Source organism: Buteo buteo, chromosome 16, assembly GCF_964188355.1.
Source record: "Buteo buteo chromosome 16, bButBut1.hap1.1, whole genome shotgun sequence".
Taxonomy (NCBI): domain Eukaryota; kingdom Metazoa; phylum Chordata; class Aves; order Accipitriformes; family Accipitridae; genus Buteo; species Buteo buteo.
In genome coordinates, this window is record NC_134186.1 from 14,143,531 (window position 1) to 14,151,409 (window position 7,879).

Consider the following 7,879-nt stretch of genomic DNA (forward strand, 5'->3'; position numbering starts at 1 on the left):
ACGCCAGCCTTACATTTGGGCTTAGGAATGGCTTACAGTTAGGCAGCAATATCAAAGCAAAAAGCCTCAAAACCAAATATTGCAACACAAAATGTTTAGCGCATCCTGGTCACAGCCATCATCCAGCCCTCCCATCAGTAGCAGCCAGGTCTGGTTGGGGCTGGCAAACTCTTGTCCTTTGGCATATTTGGAAGCACTAAATGCCTCTCTCTGCTCTTTCCAGGGCATAAATGTTTTTGCCACTGCTTGCAGTAGGATCTGGGTCTCTCTCCTTCGCTGGTGGCAAGTTCATGGCAAGTGCTAATACCTTTGCTCAACGACAAAGAGTCAGGGGGGTTGTGAGCCTGCAATTGTCTTGGGGACAAGCTTTAAAAATTATTTTTAAATATTTTTTAAAATAAATAGCTCTTAGGGATTTTCTCTTAGGAAAACATCTATGTGCCGCTCATGTCCCACTTTAAATTGCTCCTGACACCAGGGTTGGATCCTAGCAGTGTGCAGAATTTGCTCTGATCCTTTAAAGAGAGACAAATTTCCTTCATGGCGCCTAGTGTTGTTCCAAAATAATTCTGAAGAATTATTGTAAGCAATGAGCTTTTGAGAGAGCGCTTTAAAGGCACATTTGAGCAGGTTTGGGGGTATTTTGTGTGTCAGATGTACCTGCAACATGTTAGGAACGCATCCTCACCCTTTGCTCTGAAGAAATGCTGTGCCTATAGAGACTGAAATGGAAAGAAGCGAATGGTACCATGCAGCTGGTACTGCATGGCCTCTTAACAGTGAAGTTTCAGATGTATTTGAAGTGGGACTTATTCTTATGATAGAGTAGATTGACTGTAGGGATGCGTCTTCCAAACTTTTCCACCTTTATCTTATCTATCTATGCTAGAGTTGTATTCAGTGTTCAACATTGGTTTAACTGAATTACCTTGGAAATTTTCCCCACACTGCTGTGAAGATTCCTGATAACCCGCTCGAGAGCCATTAGTGGGTCCTCCCTACAACCTCAGTGCTAGGGACCCCACGAGGAGATTCCACCTCCAGCAAAGGAGGTTTGATTTCTTTCTGTCTCAGGTGAATTCAAGTGCAGGGTGGATGGGAAGGCCAGGAGGAAGCAGTGAAAGTGGTTCCAAAGCCTTCTGGTGGTTTGAACAAAAACCTAGCAGTCTTGGGACTGTCACCCCTCTTGTATTCCTAACTAAAATCAAGATTGTAATCATTCTCCCTAAGTAGACCTGGCTACAGCCTTTATCATCAATACAGGGGATGCAGACCTACCTGGGAGAGAGGATACCTCCAAGGACTGGTGTCTTCTAGAGATTAAAAACTTTGTTTTTCCCAGGTGGGTTGGATGACAGGCAGGAGTGCATGCTCTTCTCCAACTTGCAACAGTGCAGACTCGGGGGTTTGCTCTAACCTTACAAATCCCATTCAGGCCTTCAGCTGAAATTAGGTGTTTGCTTAGAGGGAGAAGAATAAGCACCTTGGGTGAGGCTTTGAAGGCATTTAGAGCCCAGCTACATCAAGGTGTGTCTAGCCGGGTTTGCGCATTTCACCACTTCTGAGCCAGTGATAAATCCAGCCCTGCGTGACTATGGATACCTTCATCCCACCTCTTCCATCCATGGGCAGCGAATATCTGCAATGTAGGGTTGTCCCCCACCCCCATAGTGGATGGAGGCAGCTGGGCACGGGGGCAGCCGTCCCCTTTCCTCCACATCCCGCGTTGGCTCCATGCAGGTCCCAAGTCCACATGGAAAAACCAGGCAGGCAAATGGAGCAAGGCTGGGAGGGGACGTGTCTCCCCTGGCCCTGAGCAGGTAAGGATTTGTCTGAGGGTGTAACACAGCCCCTCCTCTGTGCGGGGAAGCTGTATCCGGGATGTGCAAGGTTTTACAGACACATGCTTTGCCCTTCTCCAGTTGCTTTATGCAGAAACATACGTTAGCAGAAACACTGAATACACATTCGTATTTTGTTTGTGCTGTGTATAGCTTCGTCAGAAGGCTAACGGACAGAGAGATTCTTGTTACATTGTGCTGCTGGTGGTCTCCTGAATGCTCGAGAGTTATAAATCAGGCAATTGTTTGATTCTGACACAGGAAAATGTTTTGGTAAATGCAGGAGGCTTGAGACTAGCTGAAAATGTCTGGGGCTCCCATTGTGTGCAGAATGTAATGTGTGGAGAGGAAATCTGCAGCATTCCTATGGCAAACCACAACAAGAAGCTCCATACAGCCCCAATCAGTTACAATTCTCATATAAATTATAATGGCCTAAATGTTATTTAAATGATAAACAGCTTTTGCATTCCAGACATTGCTGCCATTCCAGAAGGTGGCTGTATAATACCAGCTGAATGAAATATTGCATATTGCAGGCTAAGTATGAGGCTTTATTTGTGTGTGTGTGTATCCGTTTTTGTCACATCTAGCATATTCTTTGGCTATAAACCTTGGACTTCCAACGCACTGTGTGTATCTTGGAGCCCAGGGCTTCATCCATTACCCAGCAGCGAGTTTTCTGAAGGTCGGTCACGCCAACATGCCAGTAAGCTGAAGACGTGACCACAGAGGTGGCAGAAGTATCCATCACTTCTGGGCCGTCACCATTGCTTATTAGCCTGTACAGTTTTGCCTGGAGCCTGCTCAGGAGCTGATGGTATAACCACTCCTTTAATCACAGTTTGCTACATAGATGTCAAACCGTGTCACACTTGCTTAAAACAGGTGTGGCTTGAGCATTAGGAAGAAGAATGGCAAGTCTGGGGGAGATCATCCCTTGCCCCGGAGAGAGCTCACCCGGCAGACCTGGGCTTTCCCTAAGGGAAGAGTAATTTTTTTCTTGCCGATTCTTCAATGTCCTAGCACAGCGGACCACTAGAGGCTGGTGGCATTTGCTGTCTTTTGATGCCTTCGCTTGAAGGAGAAGGTCGGTGGCTGCTCTCCGGACAGCCCAGCAGCCCTTCTCCACCGCGTGGCAGCAGCTTATTGAAACTTGAGGGGTTTCTGTTCGCCCAGGAGAGATTTTGGGGTAGATGTGGGCCACGGCCATGGCAGCACCTGGGAGGTGACTCTGGAGGTGAGTCCTCTGGCTGAGCTGAAATCATCCTAAGCAAGGTGCCACTCGGTGTGAGCAGGCATGAGAGGCTCCTGCCCCAGCGAGGTCCTGCTGGAGCTGATGAGACTGGGTGGGCACAAAGAGCAGAGCTCTTTCTTCCTATTTGGTCATGTTATTCTTGGTGTAACTCTCCTGACTTCAGGCCACGGGGTTTTTCCAAAAGTCTTTTACAATTGACACAGTCTCTGCCCCATCTGCATATTTTGTTGTCAAATTCCAGCATTCAGAAATGTTCTCTTTTGGTTTAATTTTCCCAGACTATTAGAGAGGAGAAACTGCCCTGTGGTTAAACAGCGGGACTGGCGTCCAAAGGATGATCGAGTCTGACTCCAGCCTCTTCCACAGACTTCCTCTGTGATTTCAGGGACGTCATTAAACCCCTCTGTCTGTTAGGGTCCCATCTGCAAGACAAGGAGGATCTAATTCTTTTCCCTCATCCGAGTCTCAACCTCTTTTTGTGTTTGCAGGGCACCAAACGGGGCCTCAATATTAGCTGGAGCTTTGGGGCTTTACCATTAAAAAGTTAATAATAACCAGCCATATTTCAGATAAAATGTGATTTGCAGTGTAATATGCTAAGTAACAAAGACTTTACCAAAAGAATGAACAATAGCATTTTCCATTTCACAAAATAATTTGCCAGGCAGAATAAGAGCACCAGCATTTTTATAAAAACAAATTATAAATAATTGCTTTTTGCAATTTAATACACACATAGAAAGAGCCAAAAGCAGCCACCGGGAATCTGATTTCATTGCCGATTTGGACTGTCTCCGTAGTTTTTATGAAAATCCCTGAAGACTGTGCTATTTTGTAAACTAAACATGGCTTTTTTTTTTGCTGGCCGTGTAGAGTCTTTTTCCATTCATTAGTGAGCTGCTTTTTTGCGAACACAATTAGACAAAGGAATAAATCAGTCAACAAACATGGGACATAATTTTGGCAATACCGGGCCGTTTACGCTCTTATTTGCTTAACTGTATAAATCTTTCACCAGACTACAAATGAGACTGGTTCCCTCAGTGTCGGGGTCAGGGGAAGAGAGGGATCGGGCCAGATCCTGCGGATTTGATGGCTCCCACCGACCGTGGCTGGTGTTGAGCGGTTTCCCTCATTACAGCAATTCAGCATTCGCACTACTGGGGAATCGCTTGGAGATATTTCTTCCATTTCCTCTCTTGTTTTACAGACCTTAAGAAACATCACCAGGATGATAGCTCCCCGAGGGCTGCGTCTCCATAAAGTGCTTTTATGTCTCTCCTTGTCCGAATATCTGCACACCTCACTGGTTTTGGTGCAGTGGCCTCGCAATGCTCTTGCAAGGAGGGGAAGAGTTATCTTTGCCGCTTCTTGGGCACGGAGTTGAGGTATGCTCATAAGTATTCATCTCGCATCCCTCCTGGCACCCCCAGTGCACAGCCCCTTGAAATGCAGTTTCTCTTTGCAAGGAGAAATGAAAGCTTTGCTGGACCCCAGAGGCAGCGATTCCCTTCCCGGCATTCCCAGTCAGCTCTCACACTTGCCATAGGTATGGGTGCATATCCACAAGGACAAGGATTCGCGACTGCTCTGCACTGGAGCAGGATTTGGTTCATCCCACTGTTTTTTTGTGTAGCTGGAGAGACCTGCCAGCTCGCATTCATAGTGGATTTGAGGCCTGAGAGATGCCCTTCATCACTGGGCAGCATGCCTGTGCTTCCATCCCTCTTCAAGGCTCTTTTGAGGCTGTAAAGCTTATTTTGATGCTCTGCAGACAGGTGAATCCCACCCAGGGTACCTCATGTTGCTACAGATTATTTTAAGTTTCCTCTGTGAAAAAATACAAGTTGAGAGAAGGATTTGGGATTTATTTCCCCACAATTTATCCTTTTGCAATCAACATTTTCAACTGCTGGTATTGCTGTGGGTGGATTTCCCCTCCCCATGCATATGCTGGCCTTGCTTCCCATTTCCAGTGATTTAAGAAAAGATTTCTGCCCAAGTAACATGAACAGTAAGTCTTTATAAATTTTTTTTTTAAAGATGTTCTCAGGTTTCCCACTCTGTTTTTCCAGAGATCACCAGATAAATAGGCCTCAGGAAAGACATACCAGGGAAGGCAACTATAAATACTCCAAAAATGTTGAGAATAAGTGTCAAGGCTGTAATGCATAGCTAATGGCCTAATCTGCAGTGTCATCACAAGACATTTATCTCCTTGCTTGCTTTCACTGTTGTCTCCCTGGAATGTCTGTCCATTTAAAGTTTATTTATCCTACACAAGAAAATTCATTTCCTATTCATAACTTATTCCTCCCCAGTTTTTAAATTAATCTTTATTTATTAAAGATGGCTTGTCAGTGACTGAGTGCTACCCAGGGTGTAGCCTGTAATTGAGCCAGAAGGAGCCTTTAGATAAAAATGCAATACCAGCCTATGCCATCTGTCATTAATGGTGCATTATTGCTACAGGTATAGATGAACTGGCCTCTAGCTGGATAGCTGCAAACATGATGTTCAGCGGGGCATAGCTGGGAACGGAGTTAATCTCCATCATACTTTGGCTCCTGCAGACATTTTCAGACAGGCTTCATGCTCAGGGGAGGAGGAGGATCTGCCTTATATCAGTCACACTGGCTGTTTTTCCATCAGTGTTCGTGCTGCCATATTTAGCCCCTAGACTGACATGGGGCAAGATTTTCAAAATCAGGTGCTGCAAGTCAGAAAAGTCCACGCTCCTGCACGGAAGACCTTGTGGGAGGACACTGCCGGGGCTTTATTTCCCCACTGATTTGGGGCTGCCAACATCTTGGCCAAATTTGGAGAACACAGCTCATCTCTGTGTCCTTGCGGCCAGGGCAGCATGGACATGGCTTGGCTCGTGGTTTGTAAACGGGGCTTAAAACTGCCACCCTCTTCCCTTTGTTCTGTCTGTGCCAAAGTGCGGGGATGGGGAGTTAAATGATCCTGCCCAGAGAGACTATTGCTAGAAGAGGATCGCTGAGCTGGGCCCAGGGCAGCCTGATCTGGGATGCTGAGGAGCAGGCTTGGGCACTGAGCCAGCAAGAGGCATCCAGTGATGTACAGGAACCAAGTCTGGTGATCATAGCTCCTTCTCCACGGTCACCTCCACACCAGGCACCGAGTTTAGATCTCTGCTTCTCAGAACTGTGTCTTTTGCCCCGGGGCTGAAAATTAAACTCTGTGGGGTTTTTTACTCCATTTCCCTTGTCAATGCCAGCAAAAAGAAGCTAAATCTGAGTGATAGCATGTGGCCGGTTAGTCGTCTGCGCTGCATGCCCTGGGCAGGACGAGGCTTGTATCTAGTGGAGAGTGGCTGCATCTGCAAGTCATTGCTTCCCTCCTCGGTCGCCTTGCTGGGATCTGTTTTCAGTTGCTGCTGAGACAAACTCACCAGTCCAAATATTGACGCTTTTTAAGTCCAAGTCAGCAACGTTTCCTGTAAGCAGTGTTTTACATTGCATTTGCATGAGTTGCTTTTTTGGTTGTCTCGAAACCTCCGTAAACAGAGTTCTGTCATTAATTTTACTCGTCTATTCAATGCTGGTAATTTGTACATTGTGCCTGTCCAGCGCAAACCAGGGAGTGATGATGTTGGTGCTGTGCTGCAGGACATTCAAAGTGCAGGCAAATCCATTGTTTCACGATGAGATGAACCGAATGTTGAGCACTGATCCTTTGCTAAATTGGGATACATGCTGGGTAATCTTCCTTCTTCGGTAACAAATATGACTTCTAGGGCATTGTGAGTTGGGTCTGGTTTTGTGCTGGTATCACTGTAGGAAAGTCATTCTTTAAAGTTGCTTTTTTACTCCTGCTTTGGCTGAGTTTGCAAAAGGTTGTTTCTGTCTAGAAATATGGTACCTGCCCCGGGTGAAACATTAAAACTTTGGTCTTTCCTATTCTTCGCCAGGAGGTAGAGCCTGGCAGCCCTCACCAAATCCCGGGGCTCTGCGGTGACATGTGTTGAATAAAAAGGCGTGCCCAGAGATCTTACAGTTCCCTCTCCCTGGGCTTGATTGGAAACCTGGGAGCCCTGACAGCCACTCCAGATCCGAGCCAGCAAATGTCTGTGTGTGTCCCTGTATTGATGTGTCTGCGTCAGCCTTCACAGCGAGTCAAGCCTCCATTTCTGAACGGAGGTGTTACTAAACTAGAGGGACTGGCTGACATGGTCAATGACGGAGCCTCAGGCTGGAGAGTCTGTATGAAACACGAGAGCTGGATCAACCAAAACCTCAAGGTTTTCAACAAGTTGAAAGCGGTGACAATTTGCCCCAAGCCTGGGGCAGAATATCCACCTGCATCAATGCCGGCTGGGCACTGACCGAACATGTAGCAACCCTAGTGTGAGGACCATGAGTGATGGCGATGCTCTGTGAGCCAATGGTACACGCTCATCAGGAATAAGGCAAACCATATAATGGGTCATTTGAGGAAGAGCATGGCCAGGACATCCAGGGAAGTTGTTACTCCCCTTTGCTTGGTGCTGGTGAGGCTGACCCAGTGTTGGGCCTCCCAGTTCGAGAGGGTTGTGGAGAAACTGGATTGGACCCAGGGGAGGGCTACCAAGAAGGTCAGGGGTCTAGAGTACATCATCTTTGAAAGAGGTGGAGGGAATTGGGCTTGTTCAGCCTATCAAAGATGAGGCTGGAGCAATCTAACAGCAGCCTGCAACTACTTGAAGGGCAGCTCCAGAGACGATGCAGCCAGGCTCTTCTTGGTAGTGGCAGCTGATACCATGAGGGACAACACCTGC